The sequence below is a fragment of the Haemorhous mexicanus genome, chromosome 2, assembly GCF_027477595.1.
Source record: "Haemorhous mexicanus isolate bHaeMex1 chromosome 2, bHaeMex1.pri, whole genome shotgun sequence".
NCBI lineage: Eukaryota > Metazoa > Chordata > Aves > Passeriformes > Fringillidae > Haemorhous > Haemorhous mexicanus.
The window spans coordinates 31,422,404-31,438,716 of record NC_082342.1 but is presented as its reverse complement, the minus strand read 5'-3'; positions in this window follow the sequence as shown (position 1 = coordinate 31,438,716).

Below are 16,313 nucleotides of genomic sequence, written 5' to 3'. Positions count from 1 at the left end.
AGAAAGGACCTGATTCTTGAACCCCCTCGTGCAAATTAGGACCAGCCTCCTTATAATGTGTACGATCGGATAACACCCTGGAGATCCACTTTGGTCCTTCCACCCAGGAACTGATATAAACATCCTGCTCCAGGAATTCAGGAAATGATTGTGCTGATGCCACCATAGGATGAGCTCTGGCTCATTCTGCTATAGCCTGGTCAGCTTGCTCCAGGAAGTGAGGGATATGTGTGAAGCTGCTATGACAGCAGCTGTGGCTCAGAGAGCAGCTGTGGAGTCACTTCACTAGTAGCAATTATGTTTTTATGAAGGTGTGCTCCTACTTGTTTATAGGAGCATTACAAATGCTTGTTTCTGTAACTGTCCAAATCATTATCAGATAAAGAAGAAAGGCTAAAGCACTCGATCAAAAGGATTATTTCAAAACTGGGGAATGCCTTATTTCTTTCTCCAGTGTTCCTTTCTCATAGGCAGCAAAATACTCCAGTACAGATCTTGCTTGATAATAGAAATGTTCATCCTTTCCTCTGTCCTCAGTGCATGTCTTCCTCTGTGTGCAAAAAGCCCAGATCACAGAAAATCCACCCTTTCCTATAAGAAATACGTTTGTGCTACTTATAGCAAGTACTCTCTGTGCAAAAGAAGCTTCCTCTTTTTAAGCAGAAATTCCCCTTTCAAGGCACATTTGATTCTCTCACAAGTGTCAGTGTTATTCACAATGTCCCTGAGCTGCTGTGTAGCCCCAGCCTTCACGAAAACCTTTGCTCCAAATTTGCCTGAAGGGAATAACCCTTTTTGAAGAAGTTCTTATGGCTCACAAATACCATTCACTTTTCTTTGCTTAAATGGGTCTTTGAATAAAAAATACAGTTTTTTGGCAAAGACTGAAGTTACTACAATGAGATTTAAAAAAAGCAGCCTGTCCTTCCCCAGTACTCCACTGCTGAAAGTCACCAAGTTAATTTAAGAACTGATGACACAGTAAAAACATATCTGAATGGATTGTTATGTAAGAACAATGATATCAGTACTGATTCCATAATATTTATAGGAAATTGAAGAAATTTAAGGCCATGTCTATGCCACAGCTGCCCTTCTTGCCATATTCTCATTGACTTTTCTACATGACTGAGTAAAGACTTTGTGATTATGTGTTTGACTATTTATATGTATAATTCTTTGGTAAATTGATAACTTCATTTTCTTGTATTGCCAATTTATTTACATGGAATTTGATTTCTCCTGTAACCTCATTTTGATTCTGCCAGCTTAGTAAAACTTGTAATTTTATCATCCATTTAGATTTGTTTCAAGTTGGCTTATGAGCATGCAGTGAAATGCATAAAAGCCCAGCTTAATGAGTGCAGTTGTCCTTGCCAGCTGTAGATCAAACAATATTCACACCTGAGTCTCTTTTGTCGGAATCAAATTTTATATGTGGCATTCAAAAAGGGGCTGCCTGAGGAGAAAAATAAATCCATCCTGTATCCTTTGCCTATTAAGCATCTGCATCTATTGCCTATTATTAGAAATGAATTCCAAATCAGTTTCTGTATGCACGTTTTTCTTTGCCCAGGACAAACTACTCAACAGCTCTGATTAAAAATAGAGAAGTAGGCTGTTAGGAGTGAAGAAGGGGAAGTTTTTTCTCCAGTCTGTAGCAATCAGAGAACTATAATTTACTTTTAACAGTTTCCTGTGAATGCAGCCAAAAGAATAATTTCTTCAACTAGATTGATTGAAGACTAATTGGACCTAATTTAAGTGTTTCCCAAACATGTTCAGCAAAAATCTAAAACCTAGGAGCATTTACAGGCTTCAGATTTTTTTCCTTGCATGCAACTTAGTCTTGCAGTTAACAAGAAAAACAGGAGAAGTGCATACAATTTTCAGAGATGATGAAGTATCCTCCTCCCACTCTAAGATGTCACCAAAAGTAATGATGGATGAGACCTAAACATTGCACTGGAAGAAACCAAATTGGAAATGTTAAATATTCTTTGTCTTTCTGCCTACAGAGTCTCACCATTTATTCTGAATGTCATACTAATTTATTGAGCTCAGTTTTCATCTGAGTCAAATCCCCCACCAACCAGGCCGGTTGCAGTTGGATTAGAAGGTAGTGCTCTTTGTATGAGCCTGGGTAACTTTTAATGAGATGGGATGTGGTTCCTAGCTCATGGGGAAAGCTTTGCTGTGCATTTGTAGGTTAGCTTTATCTATACTTTTATTGATAATCATATGTATTTAATGGGGATAGCTGTGTGAAGAGAATCTAAAAAGTTTGAAGCAAGACAAAGACAGTGTGTAGGCAAGGAAAGAGAAACTAGATCAAGCTTTAATTGAAACAATAAAAACTACATGAGAAGATCCTACAGAAGCAGGGATTTTGCAGAATAGAATTAGAAGTTAGCAGCTGTTAAGAAGGTTTTTAAGAAGAGGTCAGTGAAAACACTTTAATATTCTAAGGGGAAAAACATACTTCATGGTAGGTCATAAATAAAAGGTAAGCAATTATTTAGAAAGACAGACTGAACTTGAAAGCCCAGGCTTAAGAGTGAGTTTTCTTCAGAATTTCATCCACTTCTTTGTCTGTTGCTAAAAGAAAGACCTTGAAGTCTAAATTGAAGAAATAACAAAGATAACAAAGTAAGGATTGAAAACAGATCTCCAAGCTGGTACATACAGAGAGAGGAAACATGTTCTTTGTTGAAACTCGGTCACACAAAACGTGTGTATGACTAATACAGCACAACCCTAAAAGCTGACAGGTATTTGGAAAGATGTTTCCTTGTAGCCTAGATTCCAGCTCTGAAAAGGTTTCCCTTGGAGATACGTAGCAGCAAGGACAAGATGCTCTGGTGTGCACAAAGCCTCACTGAAATTTACAATTGTGCATCAGGGCTGCAGTTTAAAAAGGTTTGGCAATCTGGAGCTGCTTGTGATATTGCAATACACTTACATTATGGTAGGATTGTAGGTGCAGAAGATGGATTGAAGCATATGGGGATACATGGGGACATGAGTCTGTGCACACAGCGCAGGTGTGAATGCTGTGAGCAGCCCAGACATGCTCAGCAGACACCCCAAGCTGACACAGGGCCACAGTGAGGATGCCTGAAGTCTTATTTTTTTGTACACACAGATACTACTAACCATTTAATGTTAGAAAGAGTTTACTTATGGTAGGCAGATGTTTTGCAGGTGCTTATCAGAGTGGGAAAGGCATGGGATAAAATGATCAAAGGCAAGCAGATGGTGTACTGAACCATGTGAGGATGTGGAGAGGTTTTTTAGAAAGCTGGTATTGGGTTGTACTGGAAAGGAGGTAAAGGACATCCTGAAAGAAGAGGCCTTAGTGCCCTAGGAAATGGTGTGTCCTGAAAGTAAGTGCTGCCTTCCTTGGGAACTCCAGAAAGCTTCCAGAGGAACGGTGTGATCCAGTGCCTAAGGCTGATGCAGCCACCAGGAAGGCAGGTGAGAAATCATGAGGACCCCAAAACTGCAGTGATGGCATTAGTGGCAAAGAGAACCACCCATTTTACAGTGACAGAACCCCTTTAGCCATATGTAGGATCTGAGTTTTCTGTTAAAGGCATAAGGGATGGCAAGATATTCTTCATTACCCCCATAATATTAAATGATGATGCAGAAATTATGCCTGAGTGATTAAAAAGCAAAATGAATTCCATACAAAGCTGTGTTACAGCAAACAACAGGGAAGCACCCAAGGTATTGTTCGAAGGTATCTTGACTCTGGACATAGGATTAGGAAATTGTTTTGGCAAAGTTCCCCTAGAGCCTCTGGGAAACCAAGGCCAAAAACTCTGCTAAGTGGTGTAAGGGTACCAAGACAAAAAAGATTGAGAAACCAAGCTGTCTTGTTTCTGCTCCCACAGTCACAGCTCACTCTAAGAAATGAAAGGCATGGAATATTACCAAAATATACTGGACAAATCTCAAAATCTAGGGAATGCGGTTATTCATTTTTTTACCATGAATTGATAAGGCAAGTTTTGTTGACAGAGAAATATCTTTTATTAATCCAAATATTGGCAGAAAAAAACAGGAGGAGCTTAAAATTTTTTAATCTTTAAAAGTGCCTGATAGCCTGCTTTCTTTTTCCTTTTTTTCCTTTTCTAATAGGAAACATGATCTGTCTACCAATTTCACTTCATTTAGACTATCCTGGCCACATCAATACTGCTATTATAAGTAAGGCTTTGAATGCCCACATCCAGAAAACAAGAAATGCTAAACACAGTTCATGGGGAGAAAGCAATGCTTCCAAACGGAAGTTTTTGCAGTTAGCACACTGAGGAGGGAGTCACCTACATGAATCTATGGGAGAAGCCTCCAAAAATATGTCTTCAATCTTACCACTTTCCAGGATATGGCTTTCTCATTCTATGCTAATAGGTACCTGATTTCCCTCAGGATTCCCAGTCTAAAATCTTGTTCTGCTCATAGGCACCTTCATCACCTCCTCTAAAAAGAAAGGTGCACCACTGTGTCATAAGGACACAAACAAATCCCTTTTCAGGTTCATCAGAAGATTCTGACTTACTTTTTCACACTGCAGGACTACTTTGTATACCAGGCTAAAGGCAGTCCTGTTGTAGGACCAAATCCCTTCTGAACCAGCTCCACTTTACACAGAAGAGTTACAAAATCTCTTGGTCAGAAAAGGAGCATAATGACCTCCATTTAGTAGTGCTTCAGGTCGGATGTGGGAGCTCTGGATTCATGTTGCTGCCCCCAGGACTTATTATGCCAAATGCACAGGCAGTGGTTGGGGCTGTGAAAAGACCAGGAATGACCTCTTCTTTGAGACTGCTTGCATCATGCAGCTAAAGCAATATTCCCCCTTTCTAATTCATAAGTTCAGGAGAGGTTGAGGATTGCCATCTACCAAGGAATAGCTGTCTACAGTGCTATTCCATAATGTGAGAGTTGGAAGCATACCAGCATTTGACAGGCAGGACTGGGAATTGGCCTGCACCCTCCTTGCCTTTGAATGAGAACTCTAACCACTAAGCAAGTGTAAAAACAGTCCCAGTCCAATTGGCAGAGAGAGACATCGTTCCTCTTACCATATTTCCATAGGAATAAGCACCTGCAATCCAATTTTGTGCAGAGACTCATTCGATAAATATGTTCTGAGACAACCAACTATGTCAAGTCCATCAAACAAGACAACCAGAGTGTTCTGGATTGCAAGGCAGGATGTATTCTATTACCATCTGTATGGCAGTTGTCTAGGTGTTAAGTGGGCAATTTCCCCTTATCTCTCTCCCTGCGAGATCACAATCACTCCTCCCTCAGCAGGGGGCATCCCGTGATAAGAGGCTATTGAATGTCACTGCATGGCTGATAAGAACTGTAACATCCCATTGTGAGATGCTCCGCCCAGAGGGAGGAGCCGAGCATTGCTATCCAGATATAATCAGGAGATTCTGACACACCAGCACAGCTTCTCCACTGGATTCACCAGAGGAACAGCAGCTGCTTCTTCTTCCACGGATCTGCGGAGGAAGAATCACCCTTTTTCTACAGGACCCCCTGCTCCAACAGAACCACACCTGACACCTCAGGAGGACTGCAGCCACTTTTCCAACTGGACTGCTGCCAGCACCCTGACCAACAGGGTGTCAGGTTGAGTTCTGACTCTGTCATTTTAGTGTACTGCATTGTTTTTATTTTATCATTTTATGGTTTTTCCCCCCCTTCCCTATTAAAGAACTGTTATTTCCTGCTCCCGTATTTTTTTTGCCTGAGAGCCCCTTAATTTAAAATTCATAGCAATTTGGAGGGGTGGGGAGGGTTTGCATTCTCCATTTCAGGGGAAGCTCCTGCCTTCTTTAGCAGGCACCTGTCTTATCCAAACCAAGACACAGAGGAAAGGCTGAGACTGGCTCTTTGTAGGACCTGAATTAGTAAATTGTCTCTAAGCATCTCAGGTTTGGTCACCTGGAAACCTGAAATTCTGGAGGCCTAAAGAATTTAGGCTAAATAACAGCTCAAAAGGGGCTTTTATCTTTGTCAGTCTGTGTTTGGATGCCTTAAATCCAGCCCAGGAACCATCCTAAGTACTGAGAGATTTCAGTGGATTTGTCCTAACTGGACAGACTTCTTGTCTTCTTTCATGGCCAGGGGCAGCTCCTGCATTGCTTTTTGTTATGTCTTTGATCACTGGTGATTACCAATGTCTACTGAAAATTACATCCCACCCATAGCATGGAAAAAACTTCTGGAGATTAAAGCAAATATTTAGGAAGAAGGTACTTATTACAGTTCCTAGGAACCATGGCCAGCAGTGCCTAGGAAAACCCTCTCCCTTCAGAAAAGTCTGAGATTTAAAATTCTGCTGGTCCCAGGGCCTATTTTGGCAAGTCCTACAGTTGTCCAGGAATGAGAACTCTCAGGCACACCCTGCTTTGTTTTGATTCAGAAAATGAAGGAGTTGCTAGTATGAAGCAGGGGTACTACATTTAAACTTCAGTCTTTAAGTTTATTTAATGGACTGGCTCTTACAGGATGTTCCAGTTAAACTGGGAGCAAAGTTTATTTGACATATAATGCCTGCATTTTGAGAGATGGAGATTAAAGCACCCAGTGCATTTGGAGAGGATTTCATTCTCATGGCATCTGGTTTTGCAACTTGTTTAAACAAAATGTGATTCTTTGATGTGGAAGTGATGCTAACATGCAAGGGAATAAAATTCATGAAATTTAAATACAGGGAATGAGTTTACAAATACTTAACCCTGTATATATGCTGACGTATTTAAGTGCTCTTGTCCCATGCATCCTCTATACTTATTCACTCTTCTTATATATTATGCCAGCTGGAAGAATTATGACATTTGAGACCACAGCAGAGAGAATATCCTTTTCAATTCAAGTCCTCTCCAAGCATAAGACAATCTGGCAGTCCTCCCAATAAAAAATAAAAACAAAAACTGGTTGAAAAGGAAAGAAAATTACTGCTACCTCTTCTGCAGTGCAAGTCCACTGTGTGGAAATATTATCAAAGGAGAAATACAAGATTTTTCTTTTAAATGTTTTTGAGAGTTTTGATATATACCTTAAAATAAATTAAACTCATTGCTGAAAAATGAAAATAATCTATAAGTTGACAACTTATAATCTCTCAATCACTTTTGTGCATTTTTTAAAAATAAATACCGAGAGTGACTGGTTTCTTTGAAGCCATTGCTTGGAGACAGCAGTAAAATAATAAACTCCTTTGGACAAAGTTATATTTTTAAAGCTGTCTTTCCATACTCTCCCATCTAATGCTCTGCTAACATTGGTTTTACTTGCTTAACTAAATTTCTTATTAGTGTACCTGAAAAAAATTCTTTTGCTGGGGTGACCTTCCTTTGGCTAGGGTGGATAATAATGACAATAAAATAATTCTCCTGACCCTTTGCTGCTCATAGGACCAAAAATGATTGAAAAATCATTGAGAGAGTTCAAAATATTGGCAGGTGCAATGGGAGTATCAATGAAGTCAGAGAAAATATCGGTGAATTAGATCATCAATGAAACTAAACAGCCAGAGGAAGTGAGAGAAACTGACAGCATCATCAATTCACCTCTTATCCTATGTGGGATTTGATAAAAGAGCTGTGCACTAATCTCCTTATCCTGAAACCTTCCTATTTTGAGACCCTTCTATCATGGCTTTAAAAGAGGTTGACAAGATGCAAACTGCTAGCAGAAGAGTTCAATTTACAGGGTTTGACATGGGGCTAAATTGAAGATAATCCCTGGAAGTTAAAGAGGGCAGAAAAAAGGAGAGAAAACAGCATTTTTCAGAGATGCATGATGTGACAGCCCTCAGTACATCTGAGCAGTTGAAGAGAAAGGAGGATCCCATCCATGAGGTGAAGAAACACAGGAAGTTTCCTCTTGGACCAACAAATGCAGATAACTGCTGTCCTGGGGCTAGTCCAAAGCAGATGTCAGCTCAAGGCTCTGCAAACTTGCCTATAGATGGTTTCCCTATGGGTGAGTAATATTTGTAACCTTTACAAACTGTGATTAAGTGTGTCTGCATGACAACTTGTACACATCCAAATATGTAGAAATTGCTGTCTTAAATCATATTGCATTGCAAAGGCTGGAAACTGTGTTTGTCATGTATTTGCTTGCCAAAATGGGGAAGAGAGGGTTTTAAGCCATTTTGAAGGAAACAAGGGCAATTAGGTTAAATAATGGAAAATTGCAGAAGTTGCTCAATAAACAACAATTCTGATAAGCCGAGTAGCTGCCTCAAAGAGGCTGGAAGGAGGTTATGTTTGTTATACTGCCATTATCATGCGTTCTTAAGTCTCAGACAGGTAATTTCACAATCTGAATCCCACTTGTGCTCATATAAAGTGCAATTGTTGACTTCATACTGTATCTTAAAAGTATATTAATTCACTTTATTGCAGTTGTAATTTAATTTGAGATCTATCCTGCTTTATTTTATTTAGCCTAATGGGTAATACTGGGTTTAGGCTTCTTAGTTTATTAATGGGTAATCACCCTTGTAAAAGGCTCTCAGGCATAGGGTTTTTCCCTTTCAGAAATGTAGTAAGGTTATAAAAGCTACAGTAATTCTGCTGGTAAATATTTATCCCTATCTCTTGATGTATCTGTGCTCTTCCCAGCACATTATACACTTCTGTGTAAGACACTTGCTTACCTTAGGTTTTGGGACTCATACTAGATGCCTACATATACCTGTGTGTCAGTGAGTACTATATTAACAGGGTATGAATAAATATAGAAAACCCTAGCTATTTCTAATTAAATATAACTTCAGAAGGTTTGATGGACTGCTTGTGCAACTGTGGGCTCCCAAAAATCTATTTGGTCTACAGTGAAGTTCCCACTGTATTTTGTCATCTGCCATCATTAGGCCTCTACTTTTTTAACTGCTGTAACTTCTGGAATTCTAAGTACTTCACCTTGAATTTGCGTTATGTATAACAGCCAATGGATCTTGAAATATTCTTCAAGGTGATTTAATGTGCTTCTGGTACCTCATCACAGATCTGTCAAACAGAAGTGAAAAGCTGTGGAGTTCATTAGCAATGCTGTAAATATTTAGTCCAGCAGAATATGCCAAAAAATTATTGTATAATTGACAAAGATTTTTTTTATACATTCTAGATTTACATTTTTATTGCAAAGGCAGGCTTTTCAAAACTCAGAAATTCCTGCATGTATTATAACGCTCCACCTGCCTTGCCCAGTGCATTCATTCATGTAGGCCTGAAGGAAGCAATGTACCAAAACCAGAATTGTGCAAGAATGGCATCATCAAAACCTCTTTAATTGAGGCAGATGTGTCTGCTTTTGGGTAGTACCATTCAAACACCTCCTTCAATGCATTATTTCTGTTACATACTATTTATATCCTACAAAAAGTTGGGAGGAGCATTGGAGTACCTCACTACGCTGGCATACTAACACTTGAAATATTATCAAGGGTTTTGTTTTTATGAAGCATAAAGGCTGGGTTCCAGTCTGGTGAGGAAAAGACCTGAAGAAATGGTACAGCCTTAATAAAAAGACATTTTAATTTCACTGACATTACCAATTACATTGACCTGCTGAGAGGTTAATGATGTGAATGTTAACACCTCTGGTTATGATGTGATTAAGACAGATAGAGAGGAAAAAAAGAGTTTCAGAGGTAGGACTGTACAGTGAAGATACAATTACCTTGTTTTAGGTCTATAGCTCATAGAGCCATGAATTATTTAGCTTGGAAGGGATCTCTGGGGGTCATCTGGGAAACCTCCCTGCTCAAAGTATAATTACATCAGGTTGCTCTGGACCATTTCTAGTAGAGTCTTGAGCACCTCTTGGGAAGAAGATCCTTTAACCTCTCTGGGAAACCTCTTCCAGTATCTGACCACTCTCAAGGTAAAAAAAGAAACCCAAATCAAACCAAAAAGGTGATCTACAATTGAAGATTTTCATGTTCTAACTTGTGTTTTTGCCTCTCATGTTATTGCTGTGCAGCTGCAGCAAGAGATGAATCAGAAGTGAAGATTCCTAAATGTCTGTAGACCAGTGTGCTAACTAACACTGGAAAATACAATGAAGCAGCAGGGTGGAAGGAGAGAATAAGAGAAACATGAAAAGAGCTGACCCCTTAGAGGGGTTAGAAAACCTGCAATTACATTGATGAGTTACACCTAACCAAGTTTCTGTAATGGGCAGAATTCAAATCTGCACTGTAATGGGGAAATTAAAAACGGAAAGGTTTGCAGTTACCAGTTAAACATCAATAGAGATTAATTTTTGTTCAAAGAATTTCAGACTCTCTGGACAGAAGGGACCTCCCTCTTCACCTAGGCTGACCCTCCCCGTGCAGAGGCTGGATAAAGTTTTTCCAGAACTAGATCAAAGAATGTCTTTTTAAAAGAGATCTAATCTTGTCTTCTGCATTCAAAGGGATGGTGACCTAACCACTTTTTCCAAAAAGTTGGTAAAATGTCACTTACATAACTAAAACGCCTTACCATCATAGGATAAATATTTTGGACTTCACTACAAGGAATAAAGATGAAAGTTGCTGAATTGGAAGCTGGTGGTTACCAAGAGACCAGTGTTCAAGGCCTGATTATATTTAGCATGGCCAATCACATGAGAGCCTCAAACACAGCTTCAAAAGCTTTAATTTATGAAATCTCAGGAAAGTCATAAGGAGAATCTGTTTGGGTAATATATCTGGGCAGAACAATGTACATGGAAGATGATGGCTCTTGAGGAGCATTTATTAGCAGTCCAAAAGTCACTGTCAAAGAAAAGAACATTGGTACTCTTTTGAGTTGTTGAGGGAAAGCCATGATTAGAAATAATGAAGCAATTTTTAACAAATAAGAAACAATTGGCTACAGGCCGGAAGAATGTCAAATGAGGAGCCACAAATCTTGGGAAATTGATATGGGAAGATAAAGCTGCCAAAGAAGAAGGTCTCTGACTGGAAAGTCAAAAGGGACTAAAAAGTTAAGAGCATAAACATAAAAAAACCCCAACAAAATCCACCCTCAAGCCCCAGAAATGTTTGATCAAAGCTAGATAAAGATGGTAAAATTGCTTTTAATAGCGCAAAAAAGACAAAATAAGAATTTCCTTACTACATTTGGGTGAAATCAGTGTAATACACATATATCAAATGAACAGCTTTCTGACCCACTAATTATTGGCTTGTTAAGTAACAGATGGTAACATCAATAAATCTGCAGGCCCAGTTTATTTGCTGCTATGAGTTATAAAAGTAGTGGCCAACTTGACTTCTACACCTTTGATAGTTTTAACAGATATGGGAATGATGAAAAAAACCCAGAAAATCATGTCTTAGTGATAATATTGTGTCAATATTCAGAGAATGAGAATGATACTGCTAATTTTAACTTAGTTAGCCTGATTCAGTCATGGTAAAATAAGGGAAAAGTGGTTAAGGGATTAGCTGAGAAAGACCTGAGGGGTAAGATTATAATTAATGTCAGTTAGCATGTTTTTAGGGAAATGAGTCAGATCAAACAGTTGTGCTGGGAAGACAGCAAGATACACTGATAAAGCCAACCCCGTTGATACACAACATACAGATATTTACAGGGCGGTGGATTCAGTACCTCATTACACTGATCAAAACTTTGCACAGCGCAGTGAGAAGGGAGGCCACATAACCTGGGTTAATAGCTGGCCAAACCAGGGCTCCCAGTACCTATTTGCAAAGCAGGAGCCGTGGCTGAGCAATTGTGCTGTGCCCCTGGGAAGAGAGCAGTGCTGTGTGCTGTGGGGTCCTCTGCCACTGCTTCTGGGCACACGCTGCTGGCTGGGGCTGTGCTCAGCAGGGCCATGCTCTGGGGCACACCCCCGTGCCGTGGGAGCAACAGTGAGGAGCCCGACACTCTCATGGTGGGTGCTAACTCTAGCACAAAACCATAGGTAAGTGGACCACAGCTTCTTCCCCAGATGGTTTTGAATGAAAATGCCCACTCTCTCAGCTAAAGAGTGGAAGACTCTGGTTGATAGTCCATGAACAAATAGCTCAGAAGAACCTGGTGCAAATCAGGTCAGAGAGTCTGATAGCCATGGACTGGCTCTTCTCAGGCAGGAAAGACAACTTGATTCCTCCCTGACTGTGGCAGGAATGTCCCAGAAAGATATTTTAAAAGTCTCCTTACCTAATTTAGTCAGGACTTTTCTTTTTCAATTCATTGTTCAAATTGGAAACGGTTTGGAGATAAGATTGTAACACAATGGGAGTTCCCCCTGCTTTCCTGATGAGAATGGCTGAAATTTGTTTTGCTTAAACTTAACAGAAGAAAATTCAGCAACCGGATAAACCAGGCATGGGGAATTTTTGTCAGAAGGTAATTATGGGCAATTGTAAACAAGAGAGTTGAATTCAACCCCTATGCATCCTGACCAAAATGAGTATTCAATAAAACTGCATTTTAGATTATGAATCTTTTGTTTAGTCTCAGTTTTTCAACTAGTTTCTTTTTTTTTTTTCCTAAAAAGGGGCTCAGTGTAGGCACATATTTCTTTCCTTCCGACAATCTGTGTCCATGAACACCGAGCAGAGGCAGACTAAAGGGAATTTTGGAAGGATTTTTCAGAATGAATCTTGGGTGCTTTCTCCTTAGGTACATTTCTCTTTCAGTAATGATAAAGAAGTACCACAGTGGAATATTTATTCTGACCTGTGGGGAATGTGTCATGATTTGTTTCCTGCTTGAAGACTGATGAAGCTGCTAGCATGTGAAACTCCAGTTGTTGGCCATGCTGACAAAAAAGGAATTTGTAGTTTTTAAGAACTGCCATTAATCATACCTCATGTCAGGGAGGGAAGAGCGCAGCAGTGCCAGCACATTTCTAAGGAAAGCCGACAAAAAGGGGAGTAGGACTAAAGAACTGTCTGTGCCTGGCTGAGAGGCTGTTTGGTGCTGTGCCATGTGGGTGGAGTGTGCTGGTGTCCCAGGTAAGGGGGGGTCCCCAGGCAAATGCTGAGCTGCTGATTCAGGAGGTGACTTTCACAATGCACATGCCTTTGGGAGAGGTGTGGAAGGTACAAGTGGGTTGTTCGCCCAAACTTTTCACTGCCTTGCTTCCCAGGGTCCGTGCCAAGACTATTTTGTACATGTGTACCTTAAAATTATTTTTGAAGTGCATCAAATTAGTTTCCTAGTACATTCAAATTGTTGAATAATGTGTGTGAGGGATTTGAAGAGTAGCTGCTGACAGAGAACATTCAAGATTTATGTGCTGTCATTAGCTATATATGAAGTTTAGCGCAATAAGCCATACTTAAAAGCTTTCTATCTAATGTAAACAGTACATTTCTTCTACCTGTTGGTAAGTAGGTAAATAGACATGAAATAGCATAAACAGAACCATTCCAGGCACAGATCTACACTAAATGTTACAGATATTTACATTATCTATTATGGGATATCCATGAACAATCTCTGAATCTCTGCCATGAGAAAAATTCAGCCAAAACTAAATTTCAAGCTCTTCACAAAAAGAAATCATAAAACCAGAATGCTGGTGCTTTAACAGTAGCATTTGAGCAGAAATAAATGGTGATAAATTAGTCCGAGCAAATTTAAAACAGATGCTACAAGATTTTAATCACTGAAGAATGAATTTCTGGAATATTCTTGCGCACTGAGATGTAGTTGTAACTGAGTTTGAGTCAAATATAGCACAAAGGAGGCAGAAAATGTGGGTCTGGTATGCTATAAACTCATAAAAATGCAGAAGCTGATATACCTGATGATGGGAGAATGATGGGCTGGGGAGCGTGTCGGTTTAGCCACAGGATTTCTGCCAGAATTGCTCCTCTATGCAAAAGCAGGCAGAGTAGGAGCAAGCAGGAGGTAGAAACTACGCCTGGCAATATCTAGTCAGGTCCTTGTGTCTGTGCAGAAATGTCACAGCTGCAGAGCACGCCATGAAAGAGTTTTGTGAGGCACTGTCTACCAAACGCACGAGAAGAACAAGCCTTTAGTATTGTAAAAAATCTGCAAGTTACAGTGATCTCCAAGGCCTTCTATAAATATTCTTTTGTCTCTGGGAGACATCTCTTTCCTGCGAATACAACTCGGCGTGATGCAACGGGCTCGCTCAGATCTGGGTCAGGTTTGTTAAGGAAGCTGATTTTCGGTAGTTACATACACCTTGTTAAGGCAAAACACATGTGCTCCCCCTGAGATTCTGATGGAAACTCACTGGTTGCCTGGGTGTACCCCCATGCCCTTATCTCACTGCTCTGTCTTTTCTCTGAATCGAAGCTGCTCAGATACTCAGTTCTGGAATTTCTCCCCCAGTGTGGCATTTTACTCTTTGACATTTCAAGCTTGTTCCATGTATATAATAATGTTGTTTCAGTTATTTCTATTTCTGCTTTCACTTTCCTTGACGGTGTTCTGTCTACTCTATATGTTAGAATATGAAACTTCTGTGCCTGATTTATTAGGTATTCTCAGAATTGCACATTTCCCCTTCGTCCTGCTTACAAGGACCTTACTCCCAGTTATTCCATCTTTCCTGCCTTGTAGGTACATCTTTGTGAACTAGTTGGGCTTGTCACTACAACTGCTGGTATTTTAACATTTTCTGTTATATCTGCTCAAACAATGTCAGCTGCTGTTTTGCTGACATTGTTTGGCACGTTTATTTATTTTGGGTTTTTTTTTTTTTTGTTTTCTCTAGTCTTTACTGAAATAGTTTTAAATGGGTTGTTTAGTATAATGTAATCTGTTCCTTTTAAAGACCTTTGGGATTTTGATTCAGTTGTCACTCAGATTTCTTTTTCAATGATTCACAAGTTTCTTATCAATAATGAATAGATCTGATTAGGCCAACCAACCAACCAAAAAAAAAAAAAACCCAAGAAACAAAAAACCCCTACACCCCACAACAAAAGTCTCCAGGGTGGAGGGGGAAAATCCTACTTCCTCCTTTTATTCTGCACTTTTCTGAGAAAATGGACATTTCCTTCTATAGGCACAATGTTCTTCCTACCTTTGCACTGGCATTTCAAATCAATCTTTTTATCTCCCTATACAAAAAGTAACCAATACTCCTCAAACCAGTGCCATTCCTTTAATTGTCATCTCTTTTACTAGCCTAAATGATTTTCATGTACAACAGAAAATGCTAGTTGAATCTGATCTTTTTCAAGATTTCATCAGCATCTCATAATTTTTAAAGCTGCTATGTTATTTACACAGTGCCACCCCAGAGAGGTTGAAACTCTACTTTTATTGTGATTTGTCTGTACCAAGGTTAGTGATTTTCATCGAACATTTTAGAGTTATTAAATGATTTAGGTTGGGAAAGACCCTTAAGATCATCGAGTCCAACCATAAACCTGACACAGTCAAGTCCAGCATTAAACTATGTCCCTAAGTGCCACACCTAAATGTCTTCTAAATACTTCCAGGGATAGTGACTCAGCCTCTTCCCTGGGCAGTCTCTTCCAATGCCTGATCACCCTTTCCATGAAAGAAATCTTACCTAATATCCAGTCTAAACCTCCCCAACAACTTGAGGCTTTTACTGTTGCTTGTTACTTGGGAGATGAGACCAAGGCTGCAGCCTCCTTTCAGGGTTTTGTTCAGAGTGATAAGGTCCCCCAACCCTCATTTTCTCCAGACTAAACACCCCCAGCTCCCTCCGCTGTTTCTCCTCAGACCTGCGCTCCGGACCCTTCACCAGCTCTGTTGCCCTTCTCTGGACTCACTCCAGCCCCTCCATGTCTTTCTTGCAGTGAGGGGCCCAGAACTGAACACAGCACTCAAGGTCTGGCCCCACCAGTGCTGAGTACAGGGGGACAATCACTGCCCTGCTCCTGCTGGCCACACCATTGCTCATACAGGCCAGAATGCCATTGGCCTTCCTGGCCACCTGGGCACAGCTGGCTCATGTTCAGTCAACCAGAACCTCCAGATCCTTCTCTGCCAGGCAGCTTTCCAGCCGCTCTTTCCCAAGACTGTACCGTTGCATGGGGTTGTAATGACTCAACTGCAGGATCTGGCAACATCTTCCACTGCCTTGATCTTTTTTCTATATTTACTGTGACTTGTGATTTTCATTTTAAGGACTCTAATGCATTGAATTTCTATTATATACAAATTTTAGGTACCAAACCACAAACAGTAAGCGCAGCATTCATGCTGCTATCTTTTATTCTATCTTTTGACTTGGCCACTGTCCCTGAAGAAGTATGTGAATATCTAGCAATGATACAACACAATAACCTGTCAGCAGTTATTTAACTATTGGAT